This window comes from Odocoileus virginianus, chromosome 5, assembly GCF_023699985.2.
Source record: "Odocoileus virginianus isolate 20LAN1187 ecotype Illinois chromosome 5, Ovbor_1.2, whole genome shotgun sequence".
In the NCBI taxonomy this organism is placed as follows: domain Eukaryota; kingdom Metazoa; phylum Chordata; class Mammalia; order Artiodactyla; family Cervidae; genus Odocoileus; species Odocoileus virginianus.
Window position 1 is genome coordinate 17011273 of NC_069678.1, and position 15537 is coordinate 17026809.

Consider the following 15537-nt stretch of genomic DNA (forward strand, 5'->3'; position numbering starts at 1 on the left):
CCCGCCCCCGGCCCGGCCGTGCCCCGCCTCTCCGCTCCAGTTTGGCGGAGGGTCGAGCGCAGTGGCTTCAGGAACACGAATCTCTCTCTGCCTGTGTCCATTCCCGCCGGCGCTGAAGCAGGGACCCGTATCTCTAAAAGCATGACCCTCTGGAGCGCCCCGCTCTTCACTTTGCTTTGGCTGAACTCTTAGGTCAAGATCTAAATTGTGAAGGGCCTAGCATGGGTCCGGGTCTATCTGCCGCCAGCCCCTCCAGGAGCCAGGCCCAGGTTCACGATTCTTCCCCTACTCCCCATTTAGGTTACCATGGTTACCGTTGCCCCAGTGTGAGGAGCTAAGCCAAACCCTGATGAGAATTTAGTCTGCAGAGAAGTAAGCAGGATCCCCCGAAACAACTTTCAAAACAGCAGAGTCTAGTTTGACCAAAGAAAGGACTTCCAGCAGTGAGGATATGTATGTATTTTAAGGAGCAGGTCCTTAAAATGTTGACTTCAGACCTCCAGCTCAGAATTACCTGGAAGAATGTATTCAAAATAAAATGTAGACTCTACCAGACTATCTGAAATCGAAATCTATGGACGTGGCTTTGGGAACCCGCCTTTTAACGCTTCCCTGTTTCCATGAACTGTTCTGGAAAGCTTTTTAGGAGTTTTACGATTTTCGCAGTTTGATTTGGCACCTCTGCCTCCCAATCTGCCTGCAATGCAGGAGACCCCTGTTCGTTCCTGGGTCGGGAAGATTCCCTGGAGACGGAACCGGCAACCCATTCCAGTATTCTTGCCTAGAGAATCCCATAGACAGAGGAGCCTGGTGGGTGCATAGGGTCGCAAGAGTCAGACAGGATTTAGTGACTAAACCCTACCCCCTCCCAACCTGCCGGGAGAGAATTGAGCTGGTCCCCCCAGCCATACCTGCTGCAAGCCTCAAAAAAATCCTTTCCACCTGACCAAGTACTGATAAACTGAACTCCTGGACCAAAAAGAAGTGGTGACTGCAGTCCGATGAGCCACTTCCCCACCCCTAGACATCTCTCCACAGCCCACCTTTCTGGAGTTCACTCCACCCTGACATTTGTGTTGCAGAGCCATTTGTATCACTGCCTCCTGTGATACACTCGGGGCTGAAGGGTCGGCTGTGGAGTTCGGGCTGCAAAGGGCTGTTACAAGCTTTAGGGGAGTGGGGGGGGGGGGGGAGGACCAGGTCTCCCCCAGCTGTTTTTAAAAGGACTCAACTCTGGCAAGCTTCACATTCCTTCCCCAGATTTCCCAACCTTAGCTCCTTTGGGATCCTCGGGACAAATTGAGGGAGTGGAGCGGCTGAAAGTGTCGGAGGTGAGATCAGAGGGAGGGGGAGGCAAGAGTAGCTATCCTCCCAGGGACAATGCTCCCCGCTCGAGGGGTGGTGGGGGAAGGGTTTGGGCTTTCCTATTGCTGGCACCCTTCTTCCCCAGCCTCTCCCCTGGAGCCCAGAGAGGAAGGAAGATGAAGTAACCAGTCCCCTGTGGATTGGGATACTTCCTCTACATTTTCCACCCAGTTCTCACAGCCGCATCTATATGGAGGTGGTTATTATCCCCATCACCAAAGAGGAGACTAAAGGCCAAGAGAGATAACTGTCCGAGCTCAAAAGTTAGTGCTCTTTTCTCAAGCCAGGCTGCCTCTCTGAGGAAAAGGTGTGAGGTTGGCTCAGGAAGAAGGGGGACGAAGGAATGCAGCGGAAAGCCTTTGTCCCTGGTGGCTCAGATGGTGAAGAATCTGCCTGCAATGCAGGAGATGCCGGTTGGATCCCTGGGTCAGGAAGATCCCCTGAAGGAGAAATGGCAACCCACTCCAGTATTCTTGCCTGCAGAATCCCATGGACAGAGGAGCCTGGTGGGCTACAGTCCCTGGGGTCACAAAGAGTCAGACATGACTGCAGCGACTTAGCATGAACGCAGTTTCAAAAGAAATTTGAGGGAACTCCCTGGTATTCCAGTGATTAGGACTCGGAGTTTCCACTGAAGGGGCATGGGTTCGATTCCTGGTCTGGGAACTAAGATCCCACATGCCACACAGCCCAGTCAAAAAAAAATTGGTTGAAAAATGGACACAGGAACTGAATCAATGTTTTTCCAGAGAAGACAAACAACAGCCAACAGGTACATGAAAAGGTGCTCAATGTCACTATCAGGAAAATGCAAATCAAAACCACAATTAGATATCACCTCACACATATTAGAATGGCTATTATCAAAAAGACAAGAGCTAGTAAAGCAATTATCCTTCAATAAAAAATAAATTAACTTTTTACAAAAAAGCCAAGAGACAATAAGCATTGCTGGGATGTGGAGAAAAGGGATTCTTGTTCACTGTTGGTGAGAATGGAAATTCCAGCCTCTCTGGAAAACAGTATCAGTTCAGTTCAGTCGCTCAGTCATGTCCAACTCTTTGCGACCCCATGAATCACAGCACGCCAGGCCTCCCTGTCCATCACCAACTCCCAGAGTTTACCCAAACTCATGCCCATCGAGTCAGTGATGCCATCCAGCCATCTCATCCTCTGTCGTCCCCTTCTCCTTCTGCCCCCAATCCCTCCCAGCAGCAGGGTCTTTTCCAACAAGTCAACTCTTCGAATGAGGTGGCCAAAGTATTGGAGTTTCAGCTTCAGCATCAATCCTTCCAATGAACACCCAGGACTGATCTCCTTCAGGATGGACTGGTTGGATCTCCTTGCAGTCCAGGGGACTCTCAAGAGTCTTCTCCAACACCACAGTTCAAAAGCATCAATTCTTCAGCACTCAGCTTTCTTTATAGTCCAACTCTCACATCCATACATGACTACTGGAAAAACCATAGCCTTGACTAGACGGACCTTTGTTGGCAAAGTAATGTCTCTGCTTTTTAATATGCTATCTAGTTTGGTCATAACTTTCCTTCCAAGGAGTAAGCGTCTTTTAATTTCATGACTGCAGTCACCATCCGCAGTGATTTTGGAGCCCAAAAAAATAAAGTTAGCCACTGTTTCTACTGTCTCCCCATCTATTTCCCATGAGGTGATGGGACCAGATGCCATGATCTTAGTTTTCTGAATGTTAAGCTTTAAGCCAACTTTTTCACTCTCCTCTTTCACTTTCGTCAAGAGGCTTTTCAGTTCCTCTTCACTCTCTGTCATAAGGGTGGTGTCATCTGCATATCTGAGGTTATTGATATTTTTCCCGGCAATCTTGATTCCAGCTTGCGCTTCTTCCAGCCCAGCATTTCTCATGATGTACTCTGCATATAAGTTAAATCAGCAGGGTGACAATATACAGCCTTGACATACTCCTTTTCCTATTTGGAACCAGTCTGTTCCATGTCCAGTTCTAACTGTTGCTTCCTGACCTGCATACAGGTTTCTCAAGAGGCAGGTCAGGTGGTCTGGTATTCCCATCTCTTTCAGAATTTTCCACAGTTTATTGTGATCCACACAGTTGAAGGCTTTGTCGTAGTCAATAAAGCAGAAATAGATGTTTTTCTGGAACTCTCTTGCTTTTTCGATGATCCAGCGGATGTTGGCAATTTGATCTCTGGTTCCTCTGCCTTTTCTAAAATCAGCTTGAACATCTGGAAGTTCTCAGTTCACGTATTGCTGAAGCCTGGCTTGGAGAATTTTGAGCATTACTTTACTAGCGTGTGAGATGAGTGCAATTGTGCAGTAGTTTGAGCATTCTTTGGGATTGCCTTTCTTAGGGATTGGAATGAAAACTGACCTTTTCCAGTCCTGTGGTCACTGCTGAGTTTTCCAAATTTGCTGGCATATTGAGTGCAACACTTTCACAACATCATCTTTCAGGATTTGAAATAGCTAAACTGGAATTCCATCACATCCGCTAGCATTGTTCGTAGTGATGCTTTCTAAGGCCCACTTGACTTCACATTCCAGAATGTCTGGCTCTAGATGAGTGATCACACCATTGTGATTATCTGGCTCATGAAGATCTTTTTTGTACAGTTCTTCTGTGTATTCTTGCCACCTCTTAATATCTTCTGCTTCTGTTAGGTCCATACCATTTCTGTCCTTTATCGAACCCATCTTTGCCTGAAATATTCCCTTGATATCTCTAATTTTCTTGAAGAGATCTCTAGTCTTTCCCATTCTGTTGTTTTCCTCTATTTCTTTGCACTGATTGCTGAGGAAGGCTTTCTTATCTCTCCTGGCTATTCTTTGGAACTCTGCATTCAAATGGGAATATCTTTCCTTTTCTCCTTTGCTTTTTGCTTCTCTTTTTTTCACAGCTATTTGTAAGGCCTCCTCAGACAACTATTTTGCCTTTTTGCATTTCTTTTCCATGGGGATGGTCTTGATCCCAGTCTCCTGGAAAACAGTATAGAGGTTCCTCAAAAAATTTAAAATATAACTACCATATGATCCAGCAATTCCACTTATGAGTATTTATCCAAAGGAAATGAAAACACTACTTAAAAGGATATATGAACCCCATGTTCACTACAGCAATAGCCAAGACATGGAAGCAACCTAAATATCCATCAATGTATAAAGAAAATATGGTGTGCGTATATATACAATGGAATATTATTCAATTATTTTTTTTTTTAAAGACTGAAATCTTGCTATTTGCAACAACATGGGTCATCGTTGAGGGCATCATGCTAAGTGAAATAAGTCAAATAGAGAAAAACAAACACAGTATGGTATCACTTATATGTGGAATCTAAAAAATAGAGGACTCATAGGTACCGAGAACAGACTGGTGACATCAGAGGCAGAACAGGGAGTAAAAAAATACAGACTTCCAGTTATAAGTCCTGGGACTTCCCGGGCTGTCCAGTAGTCAAGACTCCACATTTCCACTGCACGGGGCATGGGTTCCATCCCTGATTGGGGAACTAAGATCCATTTGCCATGCAGCATGGCCAAAAAAATAATAAAAGTCCTGGAGATATAATGTACAGCATGGTGTCTATCATTAGTAATATTGTATTGTATATTTGAAAGTTAAAGATCTTAAAAGCTCTCATCCTAGAAAAAAAATTATAACTATACGTGGTGATGAATTGTTGTGGTGATAATTTCATGATAAATATAAATATGGAATCTAACTAACACAATGTTATATAATTATATTTCAATAAAAAAAATTAATGGATTTATGAAACAAAAGTACTAAAAATGAACCATGAAATCAGTAGAAATTATTTTGAAATTGAGAAGCAAATTGAAACAAAAATTTTCAGATTATCAAAAAAGGCAATCCAATAAATGTTAGTCACTCAGTTGTCCAACTCTTCGTGACCCCATGGACTGTAATCCACCAGACTCCTCTGTCCATGGGATTCTCCAGGCAAGAATACTGGAGTGGGTAGCCATTCCCTTCTCCAGGGAATCTTTCCAACCCAGGCATCAAACCTGGGTCTCCTCCATTGCAGGCAGATTCTTCACCTTCTGAGTCACCTGGGAAGCCCCAATTCAATAAGAGGAATAGAAAAATTTTGAACAGAATAAACAAGTGCTTGGATTGTTTAATAATCCAGCTAACCAGGGGGAAAAATCATGTGAATGTATTGGTGAAATATTAAATTTCTTGTTGGTTTGACATAAAAGATTGACACTGATGGAGACTGCATAAGATTCCCATTCGTACACTAAAATGAGGACTTATGACAGTCTGGTCAATGAGTGCCATCAACTCAAAGAATATTTAAGATTACGTACTGAACAATCTCCTCAAATCCTACAACTCATATAAGAAATTTCACAGATTTCTCAAATTTGACAGCAATCAAAAAACTGATACAACAAGAAACTGAAATGAATGAAACATTCTGTCAATAATAAAAGGGCTGATCAAAATCATGCCAGAGGAAAAACTGGTAGGTCTTGACTGAGCTACCAGGGAAGTCCATTCTCTGTAAAAAGTAATATTCATATTATAAAATTATTGACATGTGGAGGGACAAAAAATAAGCAGCCACAAAAAGGTAAAGGCGAAAACTCTTTTACACTTGTTTCAGGCAGCGAATTTGTTGACTTAACAAAAGTGTACAACGTGAGAATTGTAAGTTTTACTGGGGGCAAAATGAGTACTGCCGCCCAGGAGACAGCACCTCAGAGAGCTCCTAGAGCCTGCTCCAAAGAGGAAGAGGGGAAGGTCATGTGTATGTGACCTTGGGAAAGGAGAAACACATGCAATCAAGCCCATTTATTTTTCAGAAAGGTTCTGCTAGTCACAGGAAACAGTCAACACTGAGAAGGATTTTAGTGTTTTTCTAGATATGAGGAGATAGAAGAACTGGACTCATAAAATCAACTTCTGAGAATATCTATCTAAAGACCTGTCCTGCCAGTTTTCCAGGAGCACAGAGTGCCTCGTTTCTGCTCTCCGCCCTGAACTCCTTCCGGGGGTGTTGAGGGTCAGCAGCTGCCGCAGCACGTGATTTAATCCTTGCAGAAATGGATGACAAGCACCCATGGCAAGAGTCAGTTTGTGGTTGAGAAATTCATACGAATCTTATGTCATTCTTCCAGATGTCATGATGCTTACAGTATTTGCCAGATTTTTTTAAAAATATATAATTTGCTGTGACTATTCTAATTGTTTACTCCTCTAATTAATTTTGTATCATTTTTCTTAAAAGGGTCTTCCAAGACTTCAGGCCTCACAAAACTCAGCAGTCCCACCCCTGATAAGTGGAAGGCAACCTTTCCCTTCTCAGCAAAACTTGGCTCAAGTGCCCAACCATGTCCGATGGGACTGGGGCAGGTGCCCTTGCGCTCCCCTCCCAACCTCAGCTGCTCTGCCAGCCCCTCCCTCACTGCCCTCTTCCACATTCTCCCCTGTTCCCTTCCTTTTCTTCCTCTCTTCTCTACTTGCTGTGCATCTTTGGGATTTTCCTCCTTCTACTCCGACCCCCAAGCTCTCTATTCACTCTCCTCCTCTGCTCTGCCCATGGCCAGCAAGCCGAGGGGTGAGAACAATGGGGAACTGCTGGCTGCAATCGCCTGAGGAAGAGGGCAGGTCCGGATTCTCTGCTCAACCCTAGCCCCACCTCTGGCTGCCTGACCCTTCCTACCAGTCGCCACTCCCAGTGAAGTCTCAGAGTAAACCCTGGATTGTTGGCCAGGAGCCCAGAGCTGAGAGATTTGCTGGGTGCCTCGGGGCTGGGAGCAAAGCCCAAGACCTGGGCTGGCTCCCATAGCTCCTCCTCACCCCACAGGGCCTTGGGGTGCTGGATTAGGCAGGCCCCATCCGGCTAGTCTCCTGAGATGCTCCCTTGTCGGCTGAGGCAAGAGGGATGAGAATTTTGACTCTGTGATGAATCAGCACATTTAAATGGGAGGAGCCTGGGAGACGGGACCCAGGGGAGCCATTTGGTTAAAATGAAAAGTCTGGCCTCTCAGTGGAACATGTCTCCTGCCTAAAAGCCTGAGAAAGGAGACTCTGATTCTTTCTTTGTCTCTGAAATGCATTTAGGCACCTGTACTTCTGAGCACAGGGATCAGAGTTGCCGGCTCTAGACATGAGATAGTGGGGAGCAGGGTCACACATGTACAATGGGCCAAAAAGATGGGGCTTCTGCCTTCCTATAGAAGCTTTTGTGCTCAGTGCATGGAGTCATGGGTTAGTGATGCTCCGCTACACTCCTGTGCTCTCTGAACTCCTTTGCTATATGCACACATTCTGGCATTTCTCCAGGACCCCACTTGCCTCCTCCGGACCGGCCTCCTGTGGCAGCTTCTTCTCCATTCTTAGGGGTAACACCTGCCTGTGAAGGGAATTCTAGGACACCCACCCAGGTCTCACCAAAGCAAGACTGTTTCCTAGGCTGTTCAGAGCCCCCAGTTCTATCTAGGGCAGCCTAGAGGGAGCTCTCCCCCATGACTTATGTTCCTGAGGCAGCACAGTGAAGAAGGATAGCAGTGACTAAGTTTTGGGAACCAGACCGGCAGAGTTTGACTCCCAGCACGGCCGCTGATAGCTGAGAGGCCTTAGGTGACCTGCCCAACCACCTGAGTCTTGTTTCCTCATCTATGAGATGGATAATAGCCCAGAAGAGAGGGGCTGTGAAGGGCAAACCAGGTTCAAAAATCAGTTTGCATCCTGCCCGGTGGCTTTCTTCCCTTTCTCACAAAGCAGGAGGCTATCGGGGGAGGAGGGAATGTCTTTTGTCCTCAGTGTCGTAAAAACACGACCAGGAATCAGACTGTAAATCCTCTAAGCTGCAAGGAAGCCTGAGAGACTGTTTCACAACCCCTTTCTTCCTGGAATATTTGAACTCTCAAAATTGCCTCAAGTCTTTCTAAAACAAAGTATGGCTTAAAACATAAATAAATACTTAAATGCATGAATTATTTTCCACCAGGAATTTACTGCCTTCCTGCTTTCTTCAAAACTCTCTTTCTCTTTCCCATTCTTAAAAACTGCAGAGCCCTCCTGCCACAGCCTGAGAGACCAGGCGAGGGACAGGGACAGGGGAGAGAGTTTGACAAGAAGAAATCTGGGGCCAAGGAGAAAGACTGTGAGCACCGAGGCAGGAGTGTGGTGGAGTGAGACTGGGGGAAGAAGATGGTTAGGGGGAGAACGGAAGTGAGAACTGCTGGGTGATGCCTGTGGCTGTTTGGAGTTCTTGGGTCTAGAAGAGGGGAGGGAAAGATGAGAGGGTACAGGCCAGTTAGGGCAATATCACCCTCTGACATTGGTGCCCTCCCCGCCCTGGGCGGAACAGTGCCAGAGAGAGCCTCATGCTGGTCATCCCTCCCACTTCCCTTAACCTCCCTACCTGGCCACATTCCCCCTGGGCAGACAACTCTCAGGCCAAGAAGAAAGTCATCAATAAATCTGCAGGCTTCCCAACTTCAAAAATCTCATCTCCACCCTCCTGCCTGCTCCCACGTTCTGGGGTCAGCATTGCCCTGGTGCCCTGGGTATGCCTCCACACGCCTAGCACCAGCTTCCCCCTCCTACGTGACCAGCACGGGCCCGGACTGGGTGGCGGACGCTGAGATAAGGCCAAGGAGGGGAAAACCGCCAAAGCCAGGAAGTTACACAGCCTGGTTCCCCTGGCAACCCAGCCACAGTCGCCAAACAGTACAGGGCGGGGGGCGGGGTGGAGGCAACTCCAGTTCAAGGCACAGCCAGGGCTGGCTCAGACCTCAGTTTTCTTGTTGGAGAAACTTCTCTCTCTGAATCACCTAGGACAGTGCTGCTGCCTAAGAATTACAGGGAGAGCCAGGTTAAACTGTAAATTCAGAGCACCACCCCCACTACCTTCAATGCAGAGTCCTGGCCTAACAGGACTAACTAGAATTTGCATTTCCAACCAGTACCCAGGGGATTTCAGTTCTTAGAGGGTGGCAGGGTTGGGGAAGATCCTGGGTGGGCCCTGAGGCATTCCAACCATTCTGTGTGTCTGCTGGACTCTCCAGTCAGTCCCATCCCCAGGGATGCTTGACCTGGGTATTTTCAACAACTGGCGAGTGACCAGGAGTCCGAAGACCTGGATTCTGGTACAAGCAGAACCAGTTCAAAACCATGAACTTGGGATGAGCTCCTTCTGGGTCTGGTACTACTGTTTTGAGAACCAGGAGTCATCTAAAGACACTTGAGGTGTGATTTTTATTCTCAAAATCCCTGGGACCCTGGACCATCATCACTTACAGCCTCTAGGTTTCAGTTTCTCTCTTCTCCCCAAAGGGTATAAAAATATCCAAGCCTTCCCAAGTGGTGACAAGGCTCCCTGTCCCTGGAATTCATAGATATGGAAGTGCCTGGAAAGCACAACTCTCAGATATTGTCCTGGTGGTTGTGGTAGTTTTTCTTGCTGGAGGGAAATGCTAGGCTGTCAGTGGGCTCCAAAAAAATCAAGGAGCCTTGAGGACAGAAACCCCAAGTTACAGGATCAGGGGCTGGGCCTTGAGGTCTTTCCATTAGTTCCTTTTTTATAGCTGCCAGTTCTGCCAGTTCTTCATTTGCCTTCGAGAGGTGGCTGCTAGAGAGTTGAACTTTCTGCACTCTTCCTAAGCCTGACCTCTCCCTTCCTCACTGTGGCCCCAGCTGCCACCCACAGAAAAACCACAGTTCATGCCGCCTGCAAGTGAAATCCCTCCCCAGTGTCAGCCACCAAGCCAAGAAGCACCATCATGGGGGGAGCAGTTAGCTTGGACTTCTTCTGCCACAAGTGTAAGTCCCAGTTCAGCCACCTGCTGGGTTCTGCAAGTTACTTTTATTCTGCAAGTTACAGATTCCCCATCTGTAAAATGGGAGAGAATAATATTCCATGTGTGTTAGTCACTCTGTTGTGTCTGACTCTTTGTGACCCCATGGACTCTAGCCCGTCAGGCTCTCCTGTTCATGGAATTCTCCAGGCAAGAAAACTGGAGAGGGTAGCCATTCCCTTTACCAGGCGATCTTTCCAACCCAGGGATTGAATCCAGGTCTCCTGCATTGCAGGCAGATCCTTTACCATCTGAGCCACCAGGACAGCCCATAGTATTTCGTGACCCAGATCCAGACACCATTTGCTTAGTGGCTGAAGCCAGAAGCCTGTCTTTCTGGCTCCCTCTTCCCCTTCACTCTGCACGGAGTACTAAGCAATGTGGAAATCCAGTCTCTTCTTTCCATCTTCACTGGTCTTTCTTATCCAGCTGCTCTCTCTTCCGTCTGGACTGCTGCAGTAACCTCCTGGAGTCAACCTGCCTCACTGACTAGATAATTCTAGACAATTCTCTACCCTTCCTAGGTCATCCTCTACCCTGCAGCCTAGGGAATTTGGCTAAATTAAAACCCAACTCTCATCTCTTCATCCTCCTGCTTAAAATCCTTCAGTGTCTCCCCCTTGCCCTTAATGAAAGGTCCAAAATTATTCATTGACATTGAAGCCCCTCTGATATTGTGTGTTTCTCAGCACCCATCCTTCCCACCTCTAAACACGCCCATTCTACCGTCTGGCCCTGCACATTTCCATCTCCAGCTCATGCCCATGCTGCAGCCTGGCTGAGATCACCACCCACCTCATCACTGCTGGCCTCTCCCTTATGCTTCTAGTTGTCCTTAAATCCTCAGTTCACACCTCACCTTCCAGAAATCTTCACTGATGTCCCTCCCCGTGAGGCTGTGCTAAGTCTCCTCCTCTGACTTCTCACCTAGACTCCCCTTAGCCCACCACAAATCCCATTATATTACCACCAGCTCTGCTCTTCTAGCTCCTCCCAGGAGGGCACAGACTACACCTGCCTTGTTGACTGCATATCCTCCACCATCCATAGATGCCTTGCCCTGAATAGGTGCTCAATAAATATTTTTTGAAATAGTGAAAGGACAAATATAATATACAGCTTAAATCCTTAGCACAGCGACTAGCAGAAAAACAGTAGTGAATCAGAGTCATCATCACTACTGTGATGGTTCAGCCCCACACCGAGCTCTCATGGAAACAGAGCTCCAAACTCAGGCCTGCCAACAGTGGGGTGAAATGGTGTGGCAGCCCCAGGGCCTGGGGCAACATTTGTATGACCCTGCTGCACACCCACCCTCCACCAGTGATGTTGATCTGTGCCGGTCCAATCCCTGGTTCTCACCCTGACTCAGACCTCTTTGCCCACCCCCATTCCAGGCAGGAAAAGAACAGCACCTTCACCCTCCACTGAAACTTTACTTCTCACCACAGAGCTACTGACAGCTCCCTTTTCTGGAGAAGCAACTGCCCCCCCCCCCCCCAAACCCCAAGCAGCAGCCCCGCTCCTCTGGACAGATCAGGGAGAGGGTCCCTGAGACACACAGCCTCAGCTCACTGCGGTGTCACCACCAGCCTCCACTCCAGAAATGATCCAGGACCGTGGGAGGCTGGCCAGTGATCCTCCCTTTGGCATTTTTCCAAAGGCACTCATCACTGGCTTTCTGAATTACCTTGGCTCATCTCCATGTTTTATCTCCCCTACAGGACTGCACTTTCTGAGCAAAGAGATCATGTGTTAATAATCTTCATATCTCCTATGCCTGGCATAGGTTAGAACCCCAAGCACTGTTGAAGGAATGAATACATGAATGAAAAAAATGGCTTATATATGAGTGTTTCCAGACAGAATTGCCCATTTTCCACGTTAAGAAGATCCGATTTGTGGAGAAGGAAATGGCAACCCACTCCAGTATTCTTGTCTGGAAAAGTCCATGGACAGAGGAGCCTGGCAGGCTGCAGTCCATGGGGTTACATGACTGAGCACGCGTGCAGAGGGTGGAGGGAGATGGGTTGGTAGCAACAAACTGGTAGAACTAAAAAAAAAAAAAAGAAAATGATGAGATTTGTACTATTATTGAAGGCATTCCTCCTGACCCTTAAAAGAATCCAGAGGCTAAAACACCTGAGTCAAGAGGATCATTTTTCCTTGTTTAAACTAAATTTCTCTCTGTGCAACTTCAGTGCATTTGCTTTTAATCTACCTCCCCAGCCACTGGGACTAAAACTCATTTCTTTGCAAAGAGCCGATTACTAATTTACCTTTAGCCTTCTCTTCAACAAATTTAATCCCAGGCCCTTTATTGCTCCCTCCCTGGGGCCCTACTGTCCAGCCCTTCCCCTGTTTCTCCGATCCTTGGGCCTTTTGCCAAGCTCTGGGAGGCCGCCCTGGGCTGCACAGGCAAGAACGGACCTACTGTTGGACCTACTGCTGTCGGCGGAGCCGTGCACAAGGGCTCAGACGCTTACACTGTGCCTGCACACACCTCTCCGCACCTCCAGTCCCCAGGCCTTGGTAAGCACCTGCTCACTGGCAGCCTCCACACATGGTCACCCCGTGAGCCCTTGTGCTGTGAATTCTCACACACCTGGATGCACACTCAGTACACAGGAACAGACCGTGCAGAACTAAGTTATTTCCACACAGGTCAGCCACACTGTCTCTCTTCCTCCCCCTTCTCCATCCCCTGCTCCTTCCCCTACTCCCTGCCTCCCTGCTCCAGCTCTCCTTCCCGTCAGCCACCACAGGCCAAGCCTACTTTCCTTTTACCTACACAGTGGTTTTCCACTTCAAGGCTGAACACAAGGAGTAAATGAACCAAAGTTGACTCTTCCCCCTTCCCCCTGCCCTCCTCCCATTTTTTTCCTGCCAAGTCCTCCGTGCACCTTCCATTTGCCCAGAGCACACAAACCACTCTCCATCCCCTTCCCAACCACCACTCCTCTGGTTGTAGGGAGGACTTCTCAGGTTTTACCTTTTAGAAATGAACAATGAGGAAGCATCAGAAATTGAGAGACAGGCTGGTTCCATTTCAGATCCAGTGACAGGCTGGGTTGGTTGCTGGGACGCTGGGCTGGCTGGGCACCATGCCATGGGATTCAGGAGCATGAGGGCCTTGTGATATTCACTCATTCATTCCTTTATTCATTCAACAAATATTTATCCAGCACCTACAACATGCCTGGCACCACTCTGTATCAACAAAACCAACACAAACCTGCTCTTACAGACTATGCATTCTGTGGGTGGAGCCAGAAAATAAAATAAGTAAAATTTATTGGATATCAGGTGGTGATAGGAGAAAGCAGGGAAGGATGATGGGGTGCAGGTTGAGGGTGGAGTGTGTAGTTTTAAATAGGGTGGCCAGGGAAGGCAGTACTTGGAAGGTGACATTTGAACAAAGACGAATGAGAGAAGGGATCCCCGGTAACATCTGGGAGGGGAGATTGTTCGGGGCAGCAGAACAGACCCTCAGGCACACGGTGTTGGGGACACCAGTGTGGAGAGCCATGGGGAATGAACTGCTAGGAGATGGCAGGGAAAGGGGGTGCCATTCAGAGAAGTTCTTCCTTCCGATCCCAGGACTGGGACCCTTTCTGGCCTCCAGGGCCTGATGGAGAAGCAGGAAATATGAGGGGCCGGATTAGGGATGAAACTGTGACCTCAAATAGAACAAAATGCTGGAATGAAGCCATCAGAAAACCAAACAAAGTGTTGAGTTGTCAGTGGAGGTCATTTCCAGAAGGAAGGAGCTGAACCTAGAGTGAGATGGATTAAGGGGAGACATGGAAGGGCCTCACACAGCTTATTGGCGGTAGTGGTTGCAGCCAGGAGGAAGGCTGAGCACCTCTCAAAATTCAGTCCCAGCTGGAGCAGCAAGGCTCAGCGAGTACCCAACCAGGATGATCTGGATTCAAAACTCTGCTGGTTGTTTAGTCCCTAAGTTGTGTCTGACTCTTTTGCAACCCCATGAACTATAGCCTGCCAGCTCCTCTGTCTGTGGGATTTTCCAGGCATGAATACTGGGGTGGGTTGCATTCCCTTCTCCAGGGGATCTTCCCAACCCAGGGATCGAACCCGTATCTCTTGAATCTCCTGCATTGGCAGATGGATTCTTTTACTGAGCCACGAGGGAAGCCCTCAAAACCCCAGTCCCTACACTAACTCCTTATGTGGTCTTGGTCCTGAGATCCAGTGTGTTCACCTGGGAACAAAATGAAGGAATAATAGAGTAATATCCACTTCATGGACTATCACGGGAATCTGCTGGGAGAACACAGATGTTCTCAGTCTTGGCTCTGTGGTGTGCTGGTCCCAGAAAGTCATGAGGCTGGTGGCCAATAATTTGTAGCTATTAATAGTTAAATCAGAGAAGAGTGCAAACGGTTTTTCAGTTTAAATATCAGTGAATCCAATGTCTCGGCAATGACATCATTCTTCCTTACTGGCATTCCACAAAGCCTTCCTGAATGGGAGATAACTGGGAGATAATGGGTTGGAGAGAGAGCTAACTCCCTGGGAATTTGCACAGAGGCGGCGGCCTATCTTATCTGTGCCACAACCCAAGGGAGTGCGGCAGGCAAGCAAATACTAGCTCACCCGTAGCTGGATAAGGCAGAGTCCCGGAGCTAATGGCTAATGCACAGCAGTGGCCTGGGGCCTGGCACACAGTAGGTGCTTCTTGGCAGAGGGAGCCGCAGTGGGGTGGGAGGAAGGAGAATGGAAGGTCTCTGGTTATCTACCACTGCACATTCTGTCACCCTCAGCACAATGCTGTAGCTTTCTCCCGCCTCAGGAAACAAAGATAAATGGTAGTAAAAGTGGAGAGAGGGACAATGGAGGCCAGGCTGACTGATGGGGGTGGGAGCTGAAGTGGGGAGGGCTGGCCCAGGGACTCAAGGGAGATGTCAGATCTGATGGGAAGGCCGTGGGGTTGGAAACTACAGGTGGAACATTCTTGCCCAGGTCAGGGGTAGGAGTCAGGACAACTCGACCCCAAAATTTGACAATTGTGGTCCAAGGCCACCCATCCAGAAGATGCTGCTAGGCTCTCGAGAACATGCAGCTCGCAAGTGTCTGATCAACAAGGCTTTCTCCCTCCAGTCACCACCAACTCCGTCCAGCTCACTCATGCCCCTGTTCACCAGACCCTCACCACTGCAACCCTACCCCCCAAGCTGGTCTGGCCAGCTACAACAGAGCTGGCATCAAGCCTGTGGGAGGGAACTCCAACCCAGACACTTGTCAGGACCCAGGACTGGGGGGACGGTCGGCCCCACCTTCCTGCGGGGACTGACAGCCGTTCTGCTTGTGGGAAGGGCCCAGCTA